Genomic DNA, 17,963 nt, shown 5'->3' with positions numbered 1-17,963 from the left:
TGCCATAGCTGGAAAGTCTTAGTGGCAGGAACTTGAAGAAGGTTCACACACACACACACACACACACACACACACACACACACACACACACACACGATGAATGCATGCACACTTACACTTGTGCATCCATCTCTTTTATAGGATTTGTACCAATTTGTATTTGTTGAATAACTGAGGGGACTTTAAAATAAACTACAGATATGATCATTATGAAATGCTGCAGAAAGCAAGGAATGAGGGTGATCTTAAGCTATTTGTGGAAATTTTACCTTAAAAAGCTGTAGAGGGGGCTGGATAGATGGTGTACTGGCTTGTTTTGTGTCAACTTGACACAAGCTGAAGTTATCACAGAGAAAGAAGCCTCAATTGAGGAAATGCCTCCATGAGATCCATCTGTAAGGCATTTTCTCAACTAGTGATCAAGGGGGAAGGGCCCAGCCCATTGTGGGTGGTGCCATCCCTGGGCTGGTAGACCTGGATTCTATAAGAAAGCAGGCTGAGCAAGCCAGGAGGAGCAAGCCTGTAAGTAACATCCCTCCACAGCCTCTGCATCAGCTCCTGCTTCCTGACCTGCTTGGGTTCCAGTCCTGACTTTCTTTGGTGATAAGCAGCGAGGTAGAAGTGTAAGCTGAATGAACTCTCTCCTCTGCAACTTGCTTCTTGGTCATGATGTTCCTGCAGGAATAGAAACCCTGACTAAGACAGATGGTTTAGTGGTTAAGAGCACAAACAACTCTTATAGGGGACCTAAGTTCCATTCCTAGAACCCACTTTGTGAGTCTAAAAACCAAATCACCAATATCTCCAGTTCTAGGGGCACACACATAGACATTATTAAAACAAACAAACAAACAAACAGTACACACACACACACACACACACACACGCACGCACACACACACACACACACACACACACAAGAACCCCAAAAATGTAAAAAGCAAAAGAAAATGGTAGAGTCCATCATAGGCAAATGTGGCATTTGTCCTTAGGAAAGGTATCCCATGGTTTGGAGAGTTTTTAGCAATATACCATGATACACGAATGCACACAACTCTTCTCTCACAAAATAGCCCATCACATGTTTGAGGCCCAGAGTACTTCTTGTCTTCTCTTCTGCAGTCTGAGTATCTAAAGTGGGAATTTCTGGGTTTGTTGGAAACTCAGGTTTGTCATGTGATGTTTTTGGTGGAAGATGTCTTATGAGAAGATGTTTTGCTGAAGCAGACACATGAGAGGTTGTTTTGTTAAAGCAGACATGTGAAATGCATGTGACATTTTGCTGGAGTGGACAATCTTGAGAACGCATGATGTTTGAAAAGAGTATAACATAAGCCAACAGAGAGTGGATGGTGCTCTTGTATTGGAACATCTTGCAAATCTTTGCTGGTCATCCTTGGGATTTGCTGCTGCTGGTCTTCACTGATGATGTCCTTGCATTCATTGGTTTGCTTGGCTTTCTTCGCTGATCTTTACTTGTCATGACTTCATATAGAGACACACACTAAAGAACTTCTGATAGTAAGCCAGCTGCTTCTTGCCACTTCTGCTGACTGGTGCTGATCAGTAAAGAGTCACAGTTTCTTCTGGATCGAGCCGCTGCTACTGAATCATGTTTGATGTTTGCCATGTAGACTGGACTGCTGCTGCTGATTTGTGTTTGGGGTTTTGCTACAGGACTAGACTTCTGACAATGAGGATTGGAACTGCCCCTAAGAACTATTTCTAAAGAGGTCTACAACCCCTGTTCCCTATTAACCTTTCTTTCCTCCTACCTCTGGTGCGTGGTGGGTTACCAGGAAGGTTGAAGTGTTAAAGAACTATAATTAAGGTAGGTTTTGAACAATCTAAGCATCTGAAGTTCTTTGAAGAGTAAGGTGAGCCAGTGCATGCTTTTGTGGCTGGTAGAGCACAGAGTCACCTGAAGTCCCCCAGAAGCAGCACAATGGAACCTGTCTGAGTTTGACAACTGAATTTGTCATCTTCCTAAATTTCCTTTGCTTGAAGGTAATAAATCACATTTAAACTAACTCACATAACAAGAAACTCATGCAGCCTGCAAGCCAGAGGCGTAGCTTCAGGCAGAGTGGTATTCCAGGATGCCACACCTGCTGTTTTTTCCTCCTTGCTTGTCCTTACTTGTCCCTGCTTGACATAATTCCTAGGTAGGCGAGGTAGTCCTCAATCTTAGACTGGCATCATTTCATACCGAGTACAAAAATCTCTGTGACAAAACATTGGAGGACACTCCTTGGCTTGGAGTAGTTGTCTTCCCAGAAACAGCCATTTTGGCCACCGCTATGCAGCACTTTGGACAACCTTGTTTGGTATGAATATCTCTGAACCCAATTCTACCCTGTAGGAACTGTTCAGCTCCATCACAGTCACATGAACTGATGTTTACTGTTGGAAAGAGATCAGATTTGTTTTCATTGTGAGGCAATGGGAACAACCAAGTACATGTATAAGTACATATAGCATGTTACTTAACGAAATATTCAAGAGAAAGTTGTGACACAAACATTGAAAGCTCAAAAATGCAGATGAAGTTTCTAAAGAAGAGGATGAAGAAGAAGAGGAAGAGAAAGAGGAAGAGGAAGAGGAGGAGGAAGAAAGAAGCAGAGGACTACCTTGTTATATGCAGGCAATTTTCACCTCAAAATTGACCTAATGGTATTTTGCACAGCATTAGGCTTCAAGCTATATTTTATCAAGAAGCTGCCTGTAATGTACTGGTAGGATACATGTAATGTACTGAGGATAATTGTTTTCAATGGCATTTTCCCAAACAGTGCATATTATATGAGTTTATAGTCACAATGCTCCCTTGCTTCAGTGTTTGAGTTACACACATCAGTGTTTAACGCCAGCTTATGCATTTTGTTACATTTCTAAGTAGATTCTGGTGGCAAAGATCCCCTGTTGGGAGACCCTTCTTTATGATACATAAAAACCACATGGAACGCTGGAGGATGAGCAAGATGAACGCCATAGAAATCTGATTAACAATGGCTGCTCTGCTTCAAAGGTCAGGTACACTCAACGAATTTGCTTAGAAATTATTTTGTTTATTTTGTGGGCATATATATCATAAGCTTTCTAAAGGTCAAGAGTAGAGTTTGTTCTTGGATTTTAAAGCAATCAGATTTCCATTTACAGTACGCTTTAGTGACCGGCACTGTAGAAACAGGATACGTTATGTCATACTTACAGTTTGTGTTTAACTGTATCATGAAGAAAATCCCTGCTAGACGAAGGTAGTGTAGACATGCCAGTTTTCCTAAGTTACTTTTAGTTTCAAAATGGTGCATAAGAGACTGCTACTCACAAATGACATTTGAACTCAGGATGTTGTTTTATTCCCAGATTCTTCTCAAAGACATAGAAGCATCTTATTCAGCTTGGAAACTGGAACAAAGGAGCCCCGGGTTTTATGAACATTTACCTGGAAGGAGTCTGGAATCTTTATTAATTCATGTTTATAAAAGCACTGTGCATGTCATAGAGAAGCGACTCTGATCAGTTATCCTGTCTTCCTTACTATTTGAAAAAGATCAGTGGCGTACTTATATACATGAGACATTTTTCATTAATTATTTTAAATGTTTCCTGCTTACCATATGCACTTTACCAAGATTAAAAGAGAAGCTCACAGAGTACTTTGTATTCATGCTCATTAACATTCCAGTGGAATAACAAACCAAAATGATTCATGTATGAATCAGTGACGCATGGCTAATTACAGTTTTCAGCCACACAGCCAATAACATTCACCATGAAATGTGGTGTCTGTTAAACACATCTCTCGGAAGTTTTTATTAGGGAAAGAGTGGTAGAAGATAGGAAGGCTTCAAATTATGGTTTTAAAATGTCTAAATATTTTAGGGGATTTTTTTACATTATAAATATCTTTCACGCGAATATTTATCACAAGCATGACATTCTGTTATCAAAACAGAAACAAAAAGGCCTCAGAGATTTGCCTTAAAACAAACATAACAAAATAAACAGAAACATCTCAACTCCTGAGAAAGAACCACATTTTAGAATAAAAATGGAAGAAACTTCTTGGGACACTAGTTAATATTATTGATGGTTTATATAAATTTTCAAAAAATACTTTATGTTGAGTTTTACTTTTCTTATAAACTCATTTTCCCATGATTCTAATACAGACCTATATTTGAAAGACAAAAATCTGAAAATCAGAGTGTGCTGCGAAAATTGAATATCATACTAAAACACTCCAGTTTAGAAATAATTTCATAATCCATGAAAAAAATTGTTTCTAAGTATCGAGAGGTAGATGGATTAGGAAAGTGCTACACACACACACACACACACACACACACACACAGAGAGAGAGAGAGAGAGAGAGAGAGAGAGAGAGAGAGAGAGAGCGGTTAATCATTAGAACCCAAGCAAAAATGTGTATGGTGGTACAAGATTGTGATCCCTGATCTTGTGAGACAGACATGGGTAGGTCCCTAGGGTTCATACACCATCCACACCTAATTGATGAGCCTCAAGCAAATGAGATAGATGCAAAAGTAACTTTTAGTCTCCTGTTAACACTGTTACCTCCAAGGCTTACTGCCTCCACCTGCTAACCAAGGCCTGGTCCTGGAAACTTCTAGACTCCACTAGTCCTCTCTCCAAAGCATGGCAAAAACTCCTCCTCCCCAACCTTGCATCTGCCTGTTTCTCCTGGGACCTGGAAGTCCCGCCTGTACCTTCTGCCCAGCAATTGGCTCCCAGCTGTTTTTACTGACAGATCAAGAACCAATTTGGAAATAGAGCCTTAGCATGAAAAAACTGCCCCTACACAAAACAAGGTGGAAGGAACCTGAAGAATAACATCCTCATTATGATCTCTGACCTCCATATGCATGACAACACACACACACACAGACACACAGACACACACACACACACACACACACACACGAATCCTCTCATATGTACACAATCATGACTATACACGCACATATAAAAGAAAAAAATCTTTATTTTTTGTTGAAAATTTTAACATTAACCATTTTGTTAATTTAATTTATTATTTGATATCAGAAGACTACATTAATAAAAACCTTTGTCTTTATTAAAAATTTAAATTTGTATCATTTCAGTAGTAAAAGTAATTAATACATGGTTTAAAAAATGTTCCTTAGCTTAGAATGAGGAAAAGCCAAAAGAAAGATTCTCCTCATAAAAGTGCTGTCTCATTCTTCCAAGTGTCCATCAGAATCATTCGTGATTCTCCAAGGAGCTCCCTTGCCAGTGTAAGCATAGATTCACAATTCTGAAATCAACCAACCAACCAAACAAACAAACAAACAAACAAAGAAAACTATCTGGAACCCAAAAGATTAGCTTGACCAGAGTTATTAGTGCACTTGCTTGTTACATCTATGGGTTTTTAGTAATGTTTGTTGACAGGATGCTGTCCTGAGAATACACGGGCAGGTAGTATAATCATATGAGTTTCTACAAACTACAAAATGTATCAGTTTTGTGTTTACATTAGTATGCTTATAGACACTAAGAACTGTGTGTGTGTGTGTGTGTGTGTGTGTGTGTGTGTGTGTTGAGATTTGGTTGTGATGTATTATAATGCTAAATACTAGTCCTGGTTGCCCCAGGGACAAGAGAAACCTCATGTAAACAAAGTGGTGCTTTGTGACCTTCCTCTTTAATTTAAAACTATTTGTTGAATAAAGATGCCAAAAACCTTGGCAGAAGAGAGGGAGGTGGAATTTTGGTTCCTGGGCTTTGGGGTCTAAGGCAGGAGACCAAGAGAGATGAGGAAAAAGGTAGAGAGAAGAGATTGTGCCATGGGCTAGGTGAGTCATGAGAATATGCTCATGAGGGCTGGCTAATTATAATTAATAACAGCCCAAATGGAACACGGTAAATTATAACTCAAGGTTGTTGATAGCGAAGTAGATTCTAATAACTTAGAGGGTAGATATTTGCCCAGCTCACATGCTGATCAAGGGTTATTGTAAATATAAAAGTTGTATGTCTTTTATCTGGGAACTGAATGATGATGTAAGGCAGGGTAGAAACCTCTGACTGAGATTAAATATTTACAACGTGTATGTGTGCGGGTATGTGTGTGTTTGTGTGTGTGTGTGTGTGTGTGTGTGTGTACGTGCATACAACACCTAATTCTTTTAGGTTTACTCAAATGGATATTATGCATACACTCTCTGACAATTACATTTATGAACTAATTTAGCCATTTCCCTTAAGATTGTACTGTGACATCTAGGACCTTTGACATCATGTTTTTATAACTTTGCTCTTCACTGATGTGAGCCCTAATTATTCTTCCATAATGCCAAACTTGTTTGTATCTTCGAGATGTTGTACTCACTGCTCTCTTTAGAGTTTTCTTTCACAGCTTTTCACATGGATTGTCCCCTCACGTCTTTGAAATCATATGTCTACAGGCAGGCCTTGGTTCAAATGACATCTCCTCTGAGAAGCATTCTCTAGTTACCCTATCTCAACGACCACTGGAATGTTCTGCGTGTCCTCTTGACTGTTGACTGATGGAGGCCCAGCTCACCGTGTGCAGTGCCATTCCTGGACAAGCAGGGCTAGGCCATATAAGAAAGGGAAGGAATGCAGTAAGTTATCATCATGGAGGGAATCTGTAACCTGTCAGCTAAAACAATCCCTCTTGTTCATGGCATTTATCACAGCAACAGGCGGCACACTAAAACAGTCCTCTACTAAAGAAATACAGCTTTTTAATGTTAAGAAAATGTTTTTAATGGATTTTAACTCTGAGAATGATATAATGCCTTTAATGCTGCAGTGAACCTGGGGCCATGTGTTTGGATGCAGCATTTCTTGAAAAGAATGATGAGAAATCTCAGCTTATCTCTGGCCACCCTAGTGAGATCACAGCTTGGACACCCAGTTGAATTTTATGTACCGTATGTTCCAGGTAACTGGGAGAGGATTGCAGAAGATGGCAGGAAGATTAAGTGTGATTATTTATGATGCACAGTTAGAAAGAGAGAGCATGCATATGCTCTCTAACTGTAGGGAATACACTGATCCCTTAAATATCTAGTGAGCAAAGCCACCCAAGCAATCCATCGATAATGGAAAAACAAAAGGATAAATAAAATAAAGTGATAGAAAAATAAAGGAAAAATTGGACAATATGTAAGATGTCATCAGATGGTTGCTGTTTTTGCTAGCAAGAATTTTTTTTCCCATCAAACAGAAAAGCTCTCCATGATTACAAGGAGAGGTCTGTGAAGGAGAATGGAACTCTTCTAGACAGCTGAATGTGCCAGTCTCTCTATACTTCATATGATAAAAGATAAAACACCGATTTCCTTGTTTTAAGATATTTTTGGATTACACACACACACACAATTTTTTCAAGTAAATCTCCTCAGAATGCTTGTCTGAAAGTCTAGTTTATGACCTGTAACATATAGCTGAAATGAATTATGCAGAGGGTTGAACTCTCTGACTGCTAATGATTGCTTGGTTTTGAGAGTGTTTCAATAGTAAAGATCCCTTTGTAGGTCCTCTGAGCTTGAGAAGGATGCTCTTGGGACTATATTGTATGACCTCCAGTCTTCCTACATGGGAGGAAGCTCCTGTATTTGTTAAGGTGCAAGGTTACCAGGAGGTTGCCTGTGTTCTTTTGCTTCAGGACTTTGTTTAATACTACAGGGACTCTTCCAGTTCTCACAGTATATGAGTCTTGTGGCTACCGTATGGCAGTGGCTACACACTTCCTTCTTGACTTCCATCCAGGCACTTGCACTGTCTTTGCAGGAAACAAGGGAGAAGCAGAATGACCAACAGTGAAGTTGTTTTTTCAGAAGTGTTATGGGAGTGCAAATCACAAAACTCTTACACACACACACACACACACACACACACACACACACACACACATCTTCTTAGTCTACAGATTAGTTGGATCTTTGCTTTTTCTCTCCCTCCCTTTTTCCATTAAGCACTTGCATTTCTTTAGATCATGAGACAAAATGAACAGATCTTCAGCAGTATTTTTCTCTAATGCTGCTTCCCCATCTCTTGATCTTTTTCCTGCCTGCTGTACTCACCATAGAGCTTCAAGAGTTCCTGTTTCCTGAAGTTCCTGTTTTGTTTTAATGACTTAGTAAAGATTTTAGAAAGGAAGAGTATTAATTGTTCTTATGATAAAGATACAAGGGTAAAGTGTTAAGAAGCTGCTTGGAATACTCTCTCTCTCTTTATCTTTATCTCTCACTCACACACAGACACATGCACACACACATGGACATACATGCACACAGTACTTGGGGCGTATCCAGTTCATTTTGGAACTATTCTAGTATTCTTCATGACACTGTTGTAAGCAGAGCTCTTTGGTGCCCCGCCCTCTTACTTCCAATGGCGTGGCTTCTATTTCTAACAGTCTGTGTCCACTGAGGTTATTCTGTCTACTCATATGCATGCTGACTACCAAGGACTTACCCCACAAAGCAGGCTTGACAGACTGATGAGAATTAGTGCATCAACAGCCCGGGTATTTAGCTGCTCTGGTTAGACAACTCAATTAAGTATTGCTTTCCAAGACCCTGAAGGGGGATTGAACTACAGTTGTCACTTCAAGTAACTCAGTGAACAAGGCACCTGTTTAGTTTAGTTTTGTTTGTTTTGGTTTTTCATGTCTTTCTGTTCTCAAGTTCACTTTCTCATTCTTTTTGTGGTATTTCCTGTAACTAACTGTGCAATAAACAAGTCTATGTTGAATATCTGCCTCAGGACCTGCTTCTGGAAAAAACCCAAACTCTAGTGATCATTCAGTTACTCATGTTAGGCTGTAACCTTCCACTTGACTATTTTGGTATTTAGAAGTTTTGGATTCAAGGCCAGTCTTAAGCATTTGTTTCAGATGTATGTATTGCTGAAGGTCAGAGGTGAATTTTAACCCAGACCATCCACAGCTGAATGCTTGTTTCCTTATCAGCCATCTGACAAACCTATGACCATCATTAGAACAACTATATTAAAAATATTCACAGTCATTTCTCTGTAGAAAATGTAATGACTATAGTCTGAAACTACCTTGGGAGGGGTTTAAGTGTTGAGATTTCCCATGGCATATGGCCCAGTGACTTTATTCCATATTTAGTTTGGCACTGTTCTACACAGTAGACACATGTGGTAAAATCACTCATGCTGATCAGCTTGAGGAAAACTGAAACTGGTGAGCCAATTCTATGCTCATAAAAGCCACGAAGAAGCCATATTATATAAAATAACCCTAAACCGACAGAACCTGAGTTTGGAAGACTGAAGGGTTGGTTTATCCCGATTCACAATTCGTCCCTATGCATATTGACCTGCATTTTTGCTATTTTAACTGTAATTCTTTTCAGTTTTACTCTCATTCACAATTCTCCTAGTGTCTTAGTGTGTAGGCATAGTTTGGCCACAATCCAGTGTGATATTCTCTGAGAGTCAAGCTTTCGAGGGCATCAGGATATTTCACCAGGATGCTGTGTCTACCTTGCTACTCTTTATGGGGTTCAACTTTAGAAAGGAAGAGAGATCTGAGACTTAACTGCAATTCCCCACATGTAAGGAAGGAAAAGCAAGGGAAAGGACGCTGCACTGTAAATACTTTAGGGTTTGTTCAAGCATCACTGCTCATTGGTTCACGTTCACAAATTAAAGCAGACTAGCAAATACCTTTCTTTCCTTCTACTCAGATCTGAGAAAGATGGAAGGAAAAGAGTGGAACATAACAAAGAAAAGGGCAATGTGTGGTCATATAGTCCTGCTAAGAATCTGCACAATCATGTGACAATCATTATAGTGTTCTACAGTCTGCAACTATGTGTGTGAAAATTGTGGGTTTTTTTTTTTTTAATCCCCCCGCATACATTTTAGGTTCAGAATTGGTTAAGTCAATGACTTTTTCCCCCAGCATTCACATGGCATTTGGTATGAAATATACTGGGGAAATAATTTTTGAATTAACATGAAAAAGAGCAAATATAAAAGATCCTTGGTGATAAGAGATGAGTTTAACTGATATACATGAGACAGGAAGGACAGAGGAAAGCTATCATTCAATTATTCAAAACTTATTTACTATGTTTGTCTTATTGTTTCATCCCCCACCCCAAGCCCCCGCCTAGGTGTGAGAAATACTGTAGCCAAATACAGATCTACTTCCTCAAGGTCTTGTATCTGGGAAAACAGTAAGAAAATAAAACCTATAAATAAACAACTTGAAGCGATTTGTGGCAAAAGCCTACTCGAAAACTTACAAGGGCAGAGAATAAAGGCGGAAAAGAAGACACAAAAGATTATGGTGGAATTTTGATAGGATGTCAGGGAAGTAGTCATATTCTGGATCAAGTAGGGACTTTGGGACGTGTTCTGAGAAAAATACAAGTCTTAAGTAATCAAGGAGCTGGAGAGAGGAAATGAAGTGCAGCAGTTAGCTCTTTTTGGAGGAAATCAAGGAAACGGACTGAGCAGGCTTTCTTTTCAAGAGAAAAACAGACGTGTTTCTTTTTCCATTTGTTAAAAGCTAAAGATTGTATGATTTATGACAAATAGTCCTTTCAAAGGGGAGACTCACGAAGACACTCTTAAGAATTGGTGTTACTGTCATTTGGCTTCCGATTGGTTCAGCTCAGTCCAGTTCTCTTCGCCTATTGGCTCCTGTGCCTGTCTCCAGATGAGAAGCCATCTTGACTCCCGCTCCTTACCGCAGGTTACTGTGGGGATTGTAGTTCGTCCCGTTTGGGCCTGCTTTGGGACTTTTCCCGTCAGCTCTCAGGTCCACCCCTGTGGGGACACGCTCAGGCGGCACTCCTGTCCCTCGCTCCCGCCCTCTTGCCTTTCATTGCAGCCGCCAAGATCTTGGAAGGTAGGGGCGCGGGCTGGGTTTCCATGCGTGTACCCCAGTGGCCCGCGGGGCGGGGACAGGCCAACACCACTTGCCTTGATGGTGACCTTCTGTCAGGAGGACTCAACCACCTGACGGGACTTCTCGGGATGGACGCAGGCGCCCCAGCTCTTGAGCACCTGTACTAGCCTCAACCTGCCCCTCGGGGTAAACTGAGGCACCGGGTAGCGATAGCAGGTCCACGAAGTGTCATTGTGGCTACTTTTGGATAGTTTGTCAGTTCCAATGACAAGTGGCTGAAGCCCGACCCAAACAGGTCTGTGATAAACAGACACCTAGCTTACGTGTCCCAAAAGGTTTGAACAGGTACTAAGGCAGCTGCAGAATAGGACTCAGGGAGGACAATGTTTTGAGAAACCATGTGCGTTTTGATAAGTTTAAAACATACAATAAAGAAAAACAAACCTATATCAATTCACCGTGGTGTGAGAACTTGTCACTGGTTGACCCTCCGCCTTCGTAGTTTTTAATTTTAATTTTACATTCGGGGATTGAAAGCTGTAACCGACTGTAGAAGGAAGGAGGCAGGTTGCTGGAACTTAAGCTACCCTCGCTTCTGTCATACGACCCTGGACCGCCAGCCCAGCGGTCCTCATGTGGATAAAAACCAGCCTAATGCATTCTGCTCTAATGGACCAGAGAAGCAGTTTGCTGCTGTAACCAGCACTGAGGCCAGGCTCCCGAAAGTTTGTCATTTGAAAACTGCTTATTTTCGGTCTCAGAAATGTGCTGAAAATACCTAGCAATTGTTTTAGGAGAAACACTAATCGGGCTAGGCCGGTTCTGTTAAGGGCCGCCCTAAGAGCTCCCGTGCTTTAAGCTGGTTATACCTGAAAGCTCCATTTTATGGCTCAAGACCTTGACTACGGAGGGTTCTGGGACTTGTAGTCTCGCCTATTGCACCCAACCGGCCTGGTACTTTAGCTACCAGTGCGCCCTTTGGCCCGACGAGATGTCTTCTGGGAATTGAAGTCTCACTACAAGGGCCCCCGGGAGGTAGCCCCTTCCCTTAGAACTACGACTCCCACACGCCCTGCCTTCTAGGCTGCCTTCTTTGTCCAGCTGCTTAATTATGCTAGGAATAAGAGTGTGTGATTAGTAAAAATTTTCCCCACCTCTTTTTTTATTTTTTTTCTTTTTCTGATTGCAAATGCTATTCAGAGTATTGCATATGATTTTTTTTTTTTTTTTGTTGGTGTTAAAGCATGTTCACATGGTCTCCAAATCATTCTGTAATTAAAACAACAGAAAAAAAAAAAAAAAAAAAAAGAGCTCGGAAAGAAGTCTGTTTATGGTTTCACAGCCATATTAAAATTGGGCTTTTTAAATTGCATATTAGATTCAGTTATAGTTTAATGCAATATGGTAGACATAACCTTTTTTTTTTCCATTCATCGAACTGATTAGGGGACAAAAATTTGGAAAGTAACTTTTTCAAGTTAAGCCACCTAGATAATAGAAGGAATAGGATTGTACCACCTTCTATTTGAGCGTCTCTTTCTAGCAAAATCCTTACTTTCCAGAAGTCAGAGTCTCTGGCCCATAAGACTATAGAATACAAACCCCTTCAGCTGCACAGCGGTGCTTCTGTAATTAGACACTAGATGCTAATGCTACAAAACCTTGTGAGATTACTTAAGTCCAGTGCAAAGATTTCTCGGAACAATTACTGTGAGTAAAGGTTTCAAAAATGTTAGCTATTCTTAGCCTGAATGCAACTAAATTTCAATGATGAGGAAACTGGTCCCTGTGAGGCCGAGTAGTTTGTCTGAGGCCACACCGTTGGTTTATATCTGAAATAGAACTACTCTCCGGCAACGTACGTTCGATATCAGTAAGCAGATGGATAGCTATTTAGATAATGTTACCCTCCCCCACTCCCAAGGTTGTTCTTTATAGGCTACAGACTTGGGCCAGTTGTGGTTTAAAAAAAATTTTTTTTTTTATTTTATTAATTCAACAAATGCTTTCCTGAGCATCTCATGTGCAGAGACATTTAAGTGAAAAGTGCCTGGTGTACCAGCACTGGAAGGACTTAGGGATCCTCTCTCATTTTCACTTCAGAAACAAGTCAGCCCGCGACTTTCTCTCATGCCTTGGGTGGAAGGGAAGTGGGTTTCCTGAGGCTTGGTAGAGCTGCCTTTTACCTTCAGGGCAGGGCTTGCCTCCTCCTGGTGTCCTTACCCCACGTCCCTCCGGCAAATATCTGGTGGCAAGCATTAAGGATGCTTTTGTGCTCTTATCTTAATTTGTATGTTCAGCTCTATATGTTTTGTTTCTATTTTCCGCATTAGGTTTGTTTCCCAATCTTTTTTTTTTTCTCCAGAAATGAGAAGAATGAGGTTTTGATGCTGTTTTTACATTCACAGATATCACAATCTAACACTTTGATATAAGGTATTGAAAATGTACACATCACGTGTATGTCACACAAAACTTTGGTTTGAGAAGACACAAGGCCCTTCAGTCATGTATTCACAGATATGTAAGCAAGCTCCTCTCACCTTTTCCATGTGAGAGATGATTTCTAGATAATTAGGTAATGACATAACAGCTTTCTAAATTGTTGGCCAAACTTCGTAACTTATTGGCTAAACATTCATAACAAGTCACTATGCACAGAGTTCTCCCCATCAACCTTGTCCCTTCAGTGCTCGAGGAGACCAAGTTTGTGGACTTGCATTCATTAGCATCCAGAACTCTGCTCCCATAACCTTTCCTTCAACCTCACTTTTTAATTTTAATGGAGAAATGCAGCTTTGAAATGTAAGATGCAGGGCTATGTTTCTTTCAACATGAGCATGGCAGAGAGAAATCCCAGTTTCCGAGGTCATCTTCCAAGGGATATTTGGACATGCCCATCTCTTTGACTTCTCAGATGAAATAACAACCCTGATAAAGGCAATACATGTCAGTCGCATGGCATTCTGGGACTCCAACCCAGCTCTTGGAGGCTTCTGTCAGCTCCCAATAGTCTATAGCAGATAGATAAATGATATGCTTTATTTTGCCATTGTTAATGTAATCTTGGTACGTGAAAATAAAATAATTTTTTATTTGTCCTTTCAGAATGAGAAAGGTGGATCATAATATTTAAAATGAAAAGTTTTGTCACTTAAAAATTCTTGTCAGCTTGGTGACATTGTTATGGTCAGGGAGATGGTAAAGGTTTTAATTGCAAACACTGCCTGCTGAGAAGCCTCTGAATCATGGTTTCATGTAGGTATTAAACTCAGACTGGAAAGCTGTCAGTGAGGCCTTTTGTCTACCCAGAGAATGGAAGAGAACCTGGCTCAGGATCCTCAGGCAATTGTCCTCCAGCTTGTGAATGAGTCGGGGCAGTAGCAAGTGACTTATTTCTAAAGTTGAGAGTAGTGATAAAGACATTTTCTATCACTCCATGACAGAGAAGGAGAAATGAATGAGGGTCCAGTCAAAGGGACGAAGAAGGGCCAGGCAGGGAAAGGAGAGGTGAAGGTCATACAGCTTGCTCCTGGCTCGCCCAGGCCAACACTGTGGACCAGCTGTAGACAGCATGACTGACGGAGCGGTGGCATAGTTTAAGTGCAGGTGAGGGAAGGGAGAAAGGGAAGAGGGAGCGCTGGGCTCTGGTGAGTAAGAGTGAGACCTGGGCACCCAGGCATGACATCCAGTGACTGAGGAGGGTGACAAAGTGAGGTAACACAGACCAGCACAGAGGACTGCACTGACTACAATGGGAACCAGTGCTTTCTGGGAAAAGAACTTTAACTGTGGAGTTGCCTCCATCAGATGGCCTGCTGGCCTGACTGTGGGGCATTTTCTTGATTAATGACTGATGTGGGAAGGCCCAGCCCACCGTGGGCCGTGCCAGCCCTGGACTGTGATCCTATGCTGTGTAAAGAAGGATGGACAAGCCATAAGAAGCAGGCCAATAAGCATAATCCACCTAATGTCTGCCTCAGCTCCTGCCCTGATGTCCCTTCATGAAGAACTCTAAGTCTTAGGTAAAGTAAACCTTTCTTCCCTATGGAGCTCATCACAGTAATAGAAAATAAGACAGTGATGTTATACACAGTCCGGCTTCTACAATAGCCTTGTGTGATGTTATACACAGTCCAGCATCTACAATAGCTTTGTGTGATGTTATACACAGTCCAGCATCTACAATAGCCTTGTGTGATATTATACACAGTCCAGCATCTACAATAGCCTTGTGTGATGCTATACACAGTTCAGCATTTTCAAGAGTCTTGAACCTTCTTCCAAAGGAACATGGGAAACCACTAAGCACTCTAAAGGGAAATAAAAGGTTTGTATATTTTTAAAAGTATAGATCCAATGTGCATAATAAGTCAGTGACAAGCCAGAAGTCAATGGGGAAAACATATCTACAGCTGTGCTTGCTGTCTACATGTACATACACATACACAATTTATTATACACACATACACTCATATACAATTTATTATATACACACATATATACACATATGTATAATTCATTATATACATATATAATTCATCATATACATGTATAATTTATTATACACATATACATATAATTCATTATATACAATGTATTGTATATATATATAATTCATTACACACTTATTTATTATATATACACACACATGTAATTTATGATGCACACATGTCAGTATACACACATAATTATACATCTATATAATTCATTATACACATAAAATATATTTAATTCATTTTACACACACACAGAAAGAGAGAGAGATGGAGAGAGAGGAAAAGTAGAAGCTTCCTCCAGATCTGTCTGTGGCTTTACTACTAAAGAGAATGACATCTCATCCCACAGCAAACATTCATTTCCAAAAGTTCTCTGAGGCTTCTTAAGCCCCATATGTATTCATATTGAAATGTTGATCTGTGCATCCTTGTGCAGGTAATCACATGGGTTCGTTAGTGTAATATCCGTGTCTTATCTAGAAGGCATCTGTCTAATAGCACCCATTCTCTCTGTACCCCTCTACTGAGATGTTCCTGAGCCATTAAGAAGTTATAGATAGATCTGTGTTTTTGGGATATTAGTGTGTACCCATGTATGTATTCTGCTGATTTAATAATATGATGGCTTCTGATTTGGTAGCTCTAGAATGGACCAGAAAACCAGCCTTCCGGATAAATGCTTGATGAGGCTTCATGGACTGTACTCTGAATAGCAAGAGTTTAAGCAGTTCTTAGTCTGTCTTTGTGAGACTAGAGATGAGAGTAGATAAGAGGATGAGAATAGGTAAGATGGATGTGTGTATGTATGTATGAATATATGTGTGTATGTAGGTGTATAATGAATTGTATGTGTATGTATGTAAAATAAATTATGCATGTGTATGTGTATAATGAATTATATATATGTTCAATGAATTATGTATATTCATATGTACATTATGTGTTTGTGTGCATAATGAACTCATAGTGTTAGAGTCCAAGAGAGCAGAGCAAAGGCACAGCAGCAAGAACAGCTAGGAGCTCACATCTTGTTCTGCAATCAAGAGGCAGAGAATAAACACTGGCCGAAGGGGCTTCAGTTTTAATGTTGGTCCTGTCTCTGTGTGATCTGGGCAAAGTATTATAGACTCTTTCAGTCTAAAATGTTGCATTACCCATAGAAAATGTTTAATTCATTATCTGTCTTCAGCATATGGAAGTTTTTCATTTTTCACTTATTCAGAGTAATGAATCATAAGTGAAGAATGGTAGCATGCACCTATGATCACAGTCCTTAGCATGTAGAGGTAGGAGATTCATGAATCCAAGGCCTGTCTGGGTCACATAGTGAGCTGTAAGCCAACCTGGACCATCAGGTATGGCACTGTCTGATAAAAAGTCAACTAACCAAAAATAAATAAATAAAATTACAATGTTGTGAATTCTTTCATGCTTTCTTATTGTCATAGTTAATATTGAACAGGATACAGTATCTCTCTGCTTTACATGTCACATGCTGTATCTGGAAGTTCTTCAAACATTTGTATATGCTTAAATGTTATCGGTGGAGGAGAATTGAAGCATCTTTTCCTCATTCACCCTCATCTTATTGCTAAGGCATTCCCCTTTCTTTCCACTCCCCCTCCCCCCAATAAAAGACAGGAGAATTTTGAAAAGTAAGCAAATTTATGCCGTGTAAGGTTTAGATTACACGGAGTACTTAAGAAGAACGAGAACTTGAAGATGGGTAAATGTGACTCTTTGTGCTGGGGTTGCTGAAGTAGACTGAGTCGTGGTGAGTAGGACCAGTGCTATATAATAAACAGTGTGATGCAATGTTCATAGCCTGGAGGAAGTAGAAGGCTTGTTAGGTCAGATTCTTTACTATGACCCTTTGTCGTCAAAGACAAGGATGAGTCTTTCCTCCAGGCACAGGAAACTCATTTCTCATGAGGGTTTTATGACCTATTTCATGGGAAGGTTGAAAATCCTTCCTAGATTTTATAATCTTTTTCAGGGGAGAAGGAGGGAGAAAACAACAATGAAATGTTGTTTCTGGTATTTGTCTCTAGTAGCAGAGTCTGCACCCCATTGTGGGCTGATGACTGTAGTTAAGACTGTGCAGTTGAGTCTCTCTGAATTCAATGGGAAAAAAATTTGAGGTCCTTAAAGGAACATACCTACATTAAAGCTCCATTATTAAGAAGGGATTTGGAGGCATTCAAACGGACATCTCTTCCTCCATCCTACAATATGAATCTGTTTGGATTGTTTTCTAATAAATGCTTTTCAGCATTGGCTACCATTGGACTCCTCCATCCCCACCAGGAACTGGTCAGTCTTGTGCAGACAGATCCATGCAGGTTGGCTAAGGGGCAGGTGCTGCTGTTTTACTTTTGATGTTTCTCAAGTGATTCAAATGGTGTAGTTCTGGCAGGAGAGTCTAGAAAGCATTTGAAGGTGATGGGAGGGAAAGATGTGAGATGTCTCGCCCAAGGCTCTCCCTGAACCAGGAGAACAGCTCCAGGTTGTGTCTTGGGATGCATCCTCCATCTACCTGCAGAGCCACCTTCCTC

General features: G+C 40.4%; 1 protein-coding gene across 2 annotated transcripts in view; it reads left to right on the top strand.

The window, feature by feature from the left end:
• The first annotated feature begins 10,786 nt into the window (after nt 1-10,786).
• FHIT (fragile histidine triad diadenosine triphosphatase) overlaps nt 10,787-17,963 on the top strand; it is a 1,443,778-nt gene continuing 1,436,601 nt past the window's right edge. For both annotated transcript variants that reach the window (XM_080926902.1, XM_080926901.1), the window contains exon 1: nt 10,787-10,909. The gene's annotated coding sequence lies outside the window, so the exon portion shown is untranslated. The remainder of the gene's footprint in view (nt 10,910-17,963) is intronic.

This window comes from Micromys minutus (genome assembly GCF_963924665.1).
Source record: "Micromys minutus genome assembly, chromosome: 12".
Taxonomy (NCBI): domain Eukaryota; kingdom Metazoa; phylum Chordata; class Mammalia; order Rodentia; family Muridae; genus Micromys; species Micromys minutus.
Note: the sequence above shows the minus strand (reverse complement) of the source record. Positions and strands in the feature narration are given on the sequence as shown.